Genomic DNA, 12,057 nt, shown 5'->3' with positions numbered 1-12,057 from the left:
TCTGCTCGTGGAGCCATGTGTGGAAACTGAAGGAAATTGTGTGAACTCACGTGCATCAGATAGTTAAAGTGCCTCTGTTTGTGTCTCCATTCCAGGTGCCCGCACTCGTGTAGCAGAATGCCGCGTGGCCCAGGAATAAGTCAATGTCCCAGAGGGTACACCGTCACCTGCCTCTTCTTCCACCTCCACTGGCGCAGATACATATGAATTAGGAGCAGGAGTAGGCTGCTCGGTCCTTTGAGCCTGCTCCACCATTCAAGAAGTTCATGGCTGAACTGATTACTCCACATTTCCACCTCCCCCCGATAACCTTCCACCCCCTTGCTTATCAAGAATCTATCTACCGCTGCCTTAAAAATATTCAGACTCTACTTCCGCCACCTTTTGAGGAAGAGAGTTCCAAAGACTCACGACTCTCACAGAAAAAATTTCTCCTCATCTGTCTTAAATGGGCGATCTCTTATTTTTAAACAGTGACCCCTATTTCTAGATTCTCCCACAAGAGGAAACATCCTTTCCACATCCACCCTGTCAAGACCCTCAGGATCTTATATGTTTCAATCAAGTCGCCTTTTACTCTTCTAAGTTCCAGCGGATACAAGCCTAGCCAATCTTTCCTTGTAACACAGCATGTCCATTTCAGGCTATTAGTCTAGTAAACCTTCTCTGTACTGCCTCCAACATATTTACATTCTTCCTTAAATAAGGACACCAGTACAGTACACAGTACTCCAGATGTGTTCTCACCGATGCCCTGTATAGCTGAAGCATAACCTCCCTACTTTTGTATTCAATTCCCCTCATGATAGACAATAACATTCTATTAGCTATTCTAATTACATGCCGTACCTGCATACTAACCTTTTGCGATTCATGCACAAGGACACCCAGATCCCTCTGTATCTCAGAGCTCAGCAATCTCTCACCATTTAGATAATAGGTCTTTGCCCACTCACATCCACGCGGTCCATGGGCAGGGCATTTTAAGATTAGAATCTGGGTCACTGGCTGGTGTGCATGACACAGATGCATCCCAGCAGCTGAGCGAGAATGTGACAGCTGGGTCCCTGACAATTGGAGGATTGCTGGGAACCAGGCCCCTGCTCAACCCAAAGCTCATGATGATCCTCTGTTGTCTGCTAGATGTGCAGAAAAGCCATGCGGAAAATATGTCAGAGATGCCTGAGGTCATGTGTGAAATCACATGAAAGTGCAGCAATGCTTCATCAAGATTGCAGTGAAGAATAAGACAGTTCTGTGACCGTTCTGATGAAGGGTCATTGACCTGAAACGTTAACTCTGCTTCTTTCTCCACAGATACCGCCAGATACTGCTAAGTATTTCCAGCACTTTCTGTTTTTCATTACAGCAGACAACAATTATTTATGACACCCTCTGTGGCCTGTATTGAAGAGCCCCTCCAGACTGGTCGAGGCAACAGAATCGCATTTTCAGCATGCTAGTGGCGTGTTCAATCATAGCTCTGGTGGATGTGTGTGCAGCATTGTACCTCCTTTCAGTAGCACTTTGGGGATGATGTGCTGGTGTCATCAACCATGTACAAAGTGGGTGACCCTTGTCACCCAGTATTCATCTGCCCACTTTGGCTGGTTCCTCAAAAAACTGCTGGCAACTAGGAGTTCCTCAAAATGTGGGAGTCATGACAGCTCTCTGGGAAATCTGTGCAAACATGCGTAATTCTTCTCCTGTGGTCGCAAACCAGCTGCACATTTAAAGAGTGGAAGCCTTTGTGATTAACAAATACGGCAGGCTGGTCCCAGGGAGCTCTGATAGCCACATAACTACAGTTGATCAGCCCTTGTACTCCAGGGAAGCCAGCGATGGCGCCAAAGGCTGGTTGTCCTCGATTACAGGTAAGTAGATGAGATCATTGGCAAGTCGAGAAAGGGCATTGGTCACCTCTTTGATGCTTGTAGGCAGATGTAAGTCACCCTAATATCCTTGGAAGCAGCCACTGAAAAAAAAATTGAGTGCAGAAGTCACCTTGAGGGCAACTGGCATGGGATTTACATCGAAGCCAAACAGCTACAGGTCATGCGACAGGATACTACAAATTTCTGTAACCATTTTACATGACATCCTTCAGCATCTCTGGCATTGTACCTCTGACATTTGAAGGTAATTTGTCCTTGTCCTGAGGATGTGATGAGGTGCCAGTGCCCAGCTTCGATAAGGTCGTTCCTGGATGTTATCATTTGGAGGATCCTCACCTTCTTGTTCTGCCTGTTGCTGGTGTGCAGGGTTGAGGGAAAGAGCCCTCCTTAGTCTCTCCCTTTGCTCTCCTTCCCGTGGTTCTAGACAAATTGGGTGTATGAGACCCATGTCACTCTGGCTTTTCGAACAATAAATAAGCAAAGCATGGCAATTAAGCCTTCTGTTGACACTGAGCTGAAACATTGAGGCAATGAACAGCGCCCTTATATCTGCCTTCGAATTTCAGCCAGGTAGAAGACACATCCACTGTCGTTTACCTCCTCCCACTCTCCTTGCTCTCCTTGTGTGTCCACGTAATTTCCATTATCGTTGGAGAAAATGGTGCACATGGAATTCAGGGCAAGTCTCCCCACCTTCCAACCTACTCCTGCAAGCTTCCAGCTTCAACCCATTACTTCTGACCCACCCAATGTTACTGTTATCCTTCCTTCTGTTACCATTGAGCCTCCCCCCATTACCGTGCACAGTGTATTCATCAATGTAGTCATGCCATCCCTCCCCACTGTTCCTACTCCCGTTCCTATAAGCATGCCGACTCTTACCCTTGATGCTCCTCACATCGAAATGACCATTGTTGCTGAGTCCCGTTCCTCTCCATATGAAGCTGTCAAATACACAGTCTTGACCTCCCCCCTCGCATAATCTATTTGCCCTCATTGACTGTGACTGTTCCCTCTGCTAGCCAGAACCCTCAATTTACCCCACAGCTCCCCGACATTGACAGCACTCATCCCTCCACTTAGGGCCTTGCCAAAAATCTTCACACAGTACTGATCTAATCCACCCACCGCCCTCGCAGCCGACAACGTGTATCGTCACCATCAACATTAAGTATTCAACAATACTCCACCCTCCCCTGCTCCTCCATGTGCGCGATCAACCCTACCCTTCCCTCCCTGACCCCCCTCCCGCCCATGCCTTCCCCACTATCCCATGAAATGATTCACCCTTCCTGGTGCTGAGCCAGGAGGCAAACATCCATTCCAATACTGGAATTAGTTTAGCAACTGAGTTAAAGAGGGAAGAGCACAGACTGAGACTCAACTGCACAAATCTGACTGCTGCACACCATGTTGAAACTTTCATGAACTGGGTGACATGGGAATATTACTCGCCATTCACTTAATCTGGCAGGTAGGACTAAATCATAACTGTGCACAGGGTAATGAGTATTCATGTTATTTAAATTAATGCAAAGATGCAATCCGTCACCACACTGGGGGAACCCCGAGATGTTGCAAACCCACCGCCGACTTAATTCCTCTAAAATATCTCGCCGTTTAAAATCCGAAAGAAAACCTCCCACCTAATTATATCACCCGCATACCACCAAATCCCCGGCAGCGGACTGCATAAAACTCTCCCCTTTCTTTGCTGAGAGTTATGAAGTATCTCCTTAAATATCTGCCACTACTTCTCTCCCATTTTGCCTTTATCTTATTTTTCCAGTCCACTTTAGCCAACTCTGTCTTCATATCCTTATTATTGTCTTTATTTACGTTTGAGACCCAGGTTTATCCCCCTCAAACTGAATGTGAAATTCTATCATGTTATGATCACAGAATGTGCTGTAAATACTCAGCAGGTCTGGCAGCATCTGTGGAGACAGGAACAGAGTTAATGCTTCAGTTCTGTGACCTGTCATCAGAACAGGCCTCCTGCACCACTGTGGTCAATTTGCACTTGTTGATCTCTCTTCACAGATGCTGCCAGACTTGTTGAGTATTTCTAGCTTCCAAAGTATTTTGTTTTTATCATCATATTTCAGTCATTCTTGCCTGGAAGATCCTTTACTATGATGTTATTCATTCATCCTGTCTCACTACACATTACCAGGTCTCTAATAGCCTGCTTCCTAGTTGGTTCCAGAAACTGTTCTAAGAAACTGTCCGGAATACACTATGAACTCATCCTCCAGGATACCTTTGCCAATTTGATTCATCCAAACTATATGAAAATTGAAATTGTCAACAATTATTGTTGTACCTTTTCTACAAGCCCCCATTATTCCTTGATTTATACTCTGTCCCACAGTGCAGCTACTATTAGGTGGTCTATAAACTACTCCCACCAGTGACTTCTTTCCTTTGCTATTTCTTATCTCTATCCAAATCGATTCTACATCTCGATCTTCCGAGCCAAGCTCATTTCTCACTACTGTACTGATCTCATCCTTTATTAACAATGCTACCCCACCTCCTTTTCCTTTCTCCCTATCATTCCGAACTGTCAGATACCCTTGAATATTTAGTTCCCAGCCTTGGTCACCTTGCAACCATGTCTCTGTAATGGCTATCATATCATACTCATTTATTTCTATTTGTGCCATCAGTTCATCCATCTTGTTACGAATGCTGTGTTCATTCAGATAAAGAGTCTTTAATTCTGTCTCTTTAGCATTTTTCCCTACTCTGACCTTATTTGCAGGTGTATTCTTATGTTTGCACACTCTGTCCCCTCCTGTCACACTCTGGTAATATTATACATATCACAAACCTATACAATTGCCTTGTCCTTTATTGTTAACATTGTAAATTTCCCCTCACCTGAACATTCCCCCAGACTATTTAGTTTAAAGCCCTCTCTACAATCCCGGTTATACAATTTGCCAGGACACTGGTCCCATCACAGTTCAGGTGAAGGCTGTCCCAACAGTACAGCTCTTTCTTTCCCCAGTACTGGTGCCAGTGCCCCAAGAATTAAAACCCATTTCTCCCACACCAATCTCTGAGCCATGCATTCAACTCTCTGATCTTATTTATCCTATGCCAATTTTCTCATGGTTCAGTAGTAATTCAGAGATGATTACTTTTGTTGTTCTGCTTTTTAATTTCGCCCCTAGCTGCTCATTTGCCCTCAGCAGAACCTCTTTCTTAGTCCTACCTATGATGTTGGTATCCATATGGACCATGACAACTGGATCCTTCCCTACCCACTCCAAGTCCCTCTCCATCCCTGAGGAGATGTCCTTAACCCTGGCATCGGGCAGACAACACAGCCTTTGGTACTTATGCTCATGGCTACAGAGAACAGTATCTATTCCCCTAACTATACTGTCCCCTACTACTACATTCCTTTTTTACTGCCCCCACTTGAATGGCCCCCTGCACCACAATACTGTGGTCAGTTTGCTCAACCTCCCTGCAGTCCACGCTCTTAACCACATAAGCTGCAAGATCTTCAAAACTGTTGTACAAGTACAAGGGCTGAAGTTCCTCCATTGCTACCTTCTGGATTCCATACCTGCCTCACTCAAAGTCACCCCTGTCCCTGCACACAAACCAAAGCAGAAGCACCTAGGCTAAGGGGTGTGACTGCCTCCTGGAACAAAATGTCCAGGTAACTTTCGCCCTCCCTGATGCATCGCAGTGTCCAAAGCTCAGACTCCAGTTCATCAGCTCTGAGCTAAAGTTCCTCGAGCCGCAGACACTCACTGCAGCTCACACTGGTGTCCATCAGCTTCCACATGCTACAGCTGCAACACGTCACCTGCCCTGCCTTCTTTATTGTGTTTTATTTAATTAATTAGGTTTCCAGTTGAGAAATATCACTCAGTGATAACTTGCAGTTATATTAAGTAGTTTAACCAGTTAAGCTATAAATTTATTACAATACATACACCTCCCTAGTACCAGTTTAAACTTCTTCCCCAATTTAGAGAGATAAAAGCCTTAAAACTCACCAACCAATCACCTAACTGCTCACGTAATTACTGCCAGTCGGCTTCAGCTCTCAGGTCTCACTGTCTCCGGCTCCCTCTCTTGGATCACTTCTTGTTCTGTAAAAGACCAGAATAGCACTGAATTCCCTCACTCACCAAATTCCTAGGTTAAACACTCAGTCTCGCAGTATTCAGTTGAGCTGGACTTTGTGCTATTTTGTGCATTTGCAAAGCCTCCTGTATTTATCTGAGCTCATCTTGTCCATGAGACCCACTTCCTTCTCCATTGACTCTATTACCACTAAACTGCTGACCACCCAACTTCCCTTCCTGGTCCCCGTGTTAGCCGATATTATTAGTGGTTCTCTCTCTTAGATTTTGTCCCTCTCTCCCTCAAAACCGCCACCATCACCACTCCGCTCAAAAACCAACTCTTAATCACACCATTCTTGCAAACTACTGCCCCACCTCTAATTTCCTTTTCCTCTCCAAAGTCTTTAAAAGTGTTGTCACCTCCCAAATCCATGTCTATCTTTCCTGCAACTCCATGTTTGAATCCCCCAATCAGGTATCGGGCCCTGCCACAGTACTGAAACTTCTTTTTATCAAAGTCCCAAGTGACACCCTCTGTGAGTGTGGCTGTGACAAAAGTAAATTATCCTTCCTTATCCTTCTCGAACTGTGTGCAACCTTTGACATAGTTGACTACACCCTCCTCTTCCAACGCCTCTCTACCATCATCTAGTTGGGTGGGACTGCACTCGTCTGGTTGCATTATTACCTATCGTACCTAACGGAACTCTGATCACATGATCTAATGATAGATCCGCACACAAACTATTCGAGAACAGTCGCAAACCTACATCAAAATATAAAGCTGACACAGTGCCAGGAAAGCTGAAACGTCAAGAATCTGCAGAGGCATGAAAGTCAGTAGCTCAACAGGTTTTGGACTTTAAGCTGCAGGGACGGCACAACATCATTCACTTATATCAAAGGAAGAAAAACATAACAACATGAAAGCACGAAGCAGAAATCTAAATGGTAAAGGCACATGCTTTCTGGAAAGTCCTGTATCTTTACATACAAGATGCTTAATTGTTTAAATTTCAGGACTATCCTATTTCACAAAATGGAAAAGAATTACCGTTTCCAACAGGAAAAATAACTTCTGCACAAGTTGCCTCACATGACAAATCCGTGCATCTAACCACCATTTCCTCAGTGCATTTTAAACCTACAGATATAGTTTACTGCTGCATTGCACCCTATCGAACTCCCCCTTTCACACAGACACTGCACCCCATCCAACTCCCCCTTTCACACAGATACTGCACCCCATCCAACTCCCCCTTTCACACAGATACTGCACCCCATCCAACTCCCCCTTTCACACAGACACTGCACCCCATCCAACTCCCCCTTTCACACAGACACTGCACCCCATCCAACTCCCCCTTTCACACAGACACTGCACCCCATCCAACTCCCCCTTTCACACAGACACTGCACCCCATCCAACTCCCCCTTTCACACAGATACTGCACCCCATCCAACTCCCCCTTTCACACAGATACTGCACCCCATCCAACTCCCCCTTTCACACAGACACTGCACCCCATCCAACTCCCCCTTTCACACAGACACTGCACCCCATCCAACTCCCCCTTTCACACAGACACTGCACCCCATCCAACTCCCCCTTTCACACAGACACTGCACCCCATCCAACTCCCCCTTTCACACAGACACTGCACCCCATCCAACTCCCCCTTTCACACAGACACTGCACCCCATCCAACTCCCCCTTTCACACAGATACTGCACCCCATCCAACTCCCCCTTTCACACAGACACTGCACCCCATCCAACTCTCCCTTTCACACAGACACTGCACCCTAAAGAACTCCCCCTTTCACACAGACACTGCACCCCGTCCAACTCCCCCTTTCACACAGACACTGCACCCCATCCAACTCCCCCTTTCACACAGACACTGCACCCCATCCAACTCCCCCTTTCACACAGACACTGCACCCCATCCAACTCCCCCTTTCACACAGACACTGCACCCCATCCAACTCCCCCTTTCACACAGACACTGCACCCCATCCAACTCCCCCTTTCACACAGACCCTGCACCCCGTCCAACTCCCCCTTTCACACAGACACTGCACCCTATCCAACTCCCCCTTTCACACAGACACTGCACCCCGTCCAACTCCCCCTTTCACACAGACACTGCACCCCATCCAACTCCCCCTTTCACACAGACCCTGCACCCCGTCCAACTCCCCCTTTCACACAGACACTGCACCCTATCCAACTCCCCCTTTCACACAGACACTGTACCCCAGACAACTCCCCCTTTCACACAGACACTGCACCCCATCCAACTCCCCCTTTCACACAGACACTGCACCCCATCTAACTCCCCCTTTCACACAGACACTGCACCCCATCCAACTCCCCCTTTCACACAGACACTGCACCCCATCCAACTCCCCCTTTCACACAGACACTGCACCCCATCCAACTCCCCCTTTCACACAGACACTGCACCCCATCTAACGCACCCTTTCACACAGACACTGCACCCCATCCAACTCTCCCTTTCACACAGACACTGCACCCCATCTAACTCCCCCTTTCACACAGACACTGCACCCCATCCAACTCCCCCTTTCACACAGACACTGCACCCCATCTAACTCCCCCTTCACACAGACACTGCACCCTATCGAACACCTCCTTTCACACAGACACTGCACCCCATCCAACTCCCCCTTTCACACAGACACTGCACCCCATCTAACTCCCCCCTTCACACAGACACTGCACCCCATCCAACTCCCCCTTTCACACAGACACTGCACCCCATCTAACTCCCCCCTTCACACAGACACTGCACCCCATCCAACTCCCCCTTTCACACAGACACTGCACCCCATCCAACTCTCCCTTTCACACAGACACTGCACCCCATCCAACTCCCCCTTTCACACAGACACTGCACCCCATCCAACTCCCCCCTTCACACAGACACTGCACCCTATCGAACACCCCCTTTCACACAGACACTGCACCCCATCCAACTCCCCCTTTCACACAGACACTGCACCCCATCCAACTCCCCCTTTCACACAGACACTGCACCCCATCCAACTCCCCCTTTCACACAGACACTGCACCCCATCCAACTCCCCCTTTCACACAGGCACTGCACCCCATCCAACTCCCCCTTTCACACAGACACTGCACCCCATCCAACTCCCCCTTTCACACAGACACTGCACCCCATCCAACTCCCCCTTTCACACAGACACTGCACCCCATCCAACTCCCCCTTTCACACAGACACTGCACCCCATCCAACTCCCCCTTTCACACAGACCCTGCACCCCGTCCAACTCCCCCTTTCACACAGACACTGCACCCTATCCAACTCCCCCTTTCACACAGACACTGCACCCCGTCCAACTCCCCCTTTCACACAGACACTGCACCCCATCCAACTCCCCCTTTCACACAGACCCTGCACCCCGTCCAACTCCCCCTTTCACACAGACACTGCACCCTATCCAACTCCCCCTTTCACACAGACACTGTACCCCAGACAACTCCCCCTTTCACACAGACACTGCACCCCATCCAACTCCCCCTTTCACACAGACACTGCACCCCATCTAACTCCCCCTTTCACACAGACACTGCACCCCATCCAACTCCCCCTTTCACACAGACACTGCACCCCATCCAACTCCCCCTTTCACACAGACACTGCACCCCATCCAACTCCCCCTTTCACACAGACACTGCACCCCATCTAACTCACCCTTTCACACAGACACTGCACCCCATCCAACTCTCCCTTTCACACAGACACTGCACCCCATCTAACTCCCCCTTTCACACAGACACTGCACCCCATCCAACTCCCCCTTTCACACAGACACTGCACCCCATCTAACTCCCCCCTTCACACAGACACTGCACCCTATCGAACACCTCCTTTCACACAGACACTGCACCCCATCCAACTCCCCCTTTCACACAGACACTGCACCCCATCTAACTCCCCCCTTCACACAGACACTGCACCCCATCCAACTCCCCCTTTCACACAGACACTGCACCCCATCTAACTCCCCCCTTCACACAGACACTGCACCCCATCCAACTCCCCCTTTCACACAGACACTGCACCCCATCCAACTCTCCCTTTCACACAGACACTGCACCCCATCCAACTCCCCCTTTCACACAGACACTGCACCCCATCCAACTCCCCCCTTCACACAGACACTGCACCCTATCGAACACCCCCTTTCACACAGACACTGCACCCCATCCAACTCCCCCTTTCACACAGACACTGCACCCCATCCAACTCCCCCTTTCACACAGACACTGCACCCCATCCAACTCCCCCTTTCACACAGACACTGCACCCCATCCAACTCCCCCTTTCACACAGGCACTGCACCCCATCCAACTCCCCTTTTCACACAGACACTGCACCCCATCCAACTCCCCCTTTCACACAGACACTGCACCCCATCCAACTCCCCCTTTCACACAGACACTGCACCCCATCCAACTCCCCCTTTCACACAGGCACTGCACCCCATCCAACTCCCCCTTTCACACAGACACTACACCCCATTCAACTCCCCCTTTCACACAGGCACTGCACCCCATCCAACTCCCCCTTTCACACAGACACAGCACCCCATTCAACTCCCCCTTTCACACAGACACTGCATCCAATCCAACTCCCCCTTTCACTATTCATATAAGTTACAGGAACTGCCCCCAATTGTTTTTTGTCCCTTCACCCTTTATATTTGGATTATTCTGGGCTTATAAGTGTGACTTTGCACAAGTCTGAAAATATTAACATCAATTAAACTAAGTTATGATTTACAAAAACTGGTTCCAGCACGTTTGCTGACTCCTTATTGAAGAGAAAAAGAAAAAAATTATCATGCACCACATCCCGGGGAAATTATCCTGGGGGGGTTTCCATGTTGTGGCAAAGTGAGTCACTGGAACAGCTTTAAGTACAACTCATTCTCAATAATCATTCACTTTACAGCATAACTGAGGGTATTACAGAGAAACATGTCAAACAATTTCCTGTGAACACACCAGTTTCTTTGTGTTTGCTGAGGCAGGGTTGGGGGTTTGAGGAAGGGTTGCAGGGGTGATGGGAGAGCACAGAGCATCAATGTGATATCTCTGCAGTGCTTCACAATCACCCACTTGGACATCATCATATCAGGTGACAATTATCACTTACTGTATATCGACTACAGAGTGTAAACTTTTCATAGCAATTTAATGGCCACATCAACAACCAGTTTCAAAGGAAAATTTCCAACCTTTGCTGCAGGGTATGTAATGAGATATCTTTAAATACAAATGATTCAGCTCGGGTTGGTCTTCCTTTGAAGGGCTGATATTGAATAGAGGCTGGAATTTGAAACAAAAACACTGGGGTACCTACCGAACAACTGAACGCCACACATTTTAAGCCAATCAGGAGACAGCAGTTATATCTCAAACTGACAGCAAAAGGAATGTTTAATGAACCCAGTGACTCAAATCTGAGAACTGGATAGAACCAACTCTCATTTATCACACCAAGTTGACTTGAACACTATAACTTAATCTAGATTAGATTATTAGATTAGAGATACAGCACTGAAACTGGCCCTTCGGCCCACCAAGGATGTGCCGAACATCAACCACCCATTTATACTAATCCTACAGCAATCCCACATTCCCACCAAACATCTCCACCTGTCCCTATATTTCCTTACCACCTACCTATACTAGTGACAATTTATAATGGCCAATTTACCTATCTTTTGGCTTGTGGGAGGAAACCGGAGCACCCGGAGAAAATCCACGCAGACACAGGGAGAACTTGCAAACTCCACACAGGCAGTACCCGGCATCGAACCCGGGTCCCTGGAGCTGTGAGGCTGCGGTGCTAACCACTGCGCCACTGTGCTGCCCCATAGACAGTCCAGAGTGCAGGGTGTGCAGGTCGAGATACTGAGCTTGTTCTGAATTAATTATTAGCTTTCTTGTGTGATCACCTTCTGCACAGAAGAGTCCTTTATGTTAAATTCCCATTCCCGATCTGGGGAACA

This window comes from Heterodontus francisci, chromosome 29 (assembly GCF_036365525.1).
Source record: "Heterodontus francisci isolate sHetFra1 chromosome 29, sHetFra1.hap1, whole genome shotgun sequence".
NCBI lineage: Eukaryota > Metazoa > Chordata > Chondrichthyes > Heterodontiformes > Heterodontidae > Heterodontus > Heterodontus francisci.
This window is presented reverse-complemented; position numbering follows the sequence as displayed.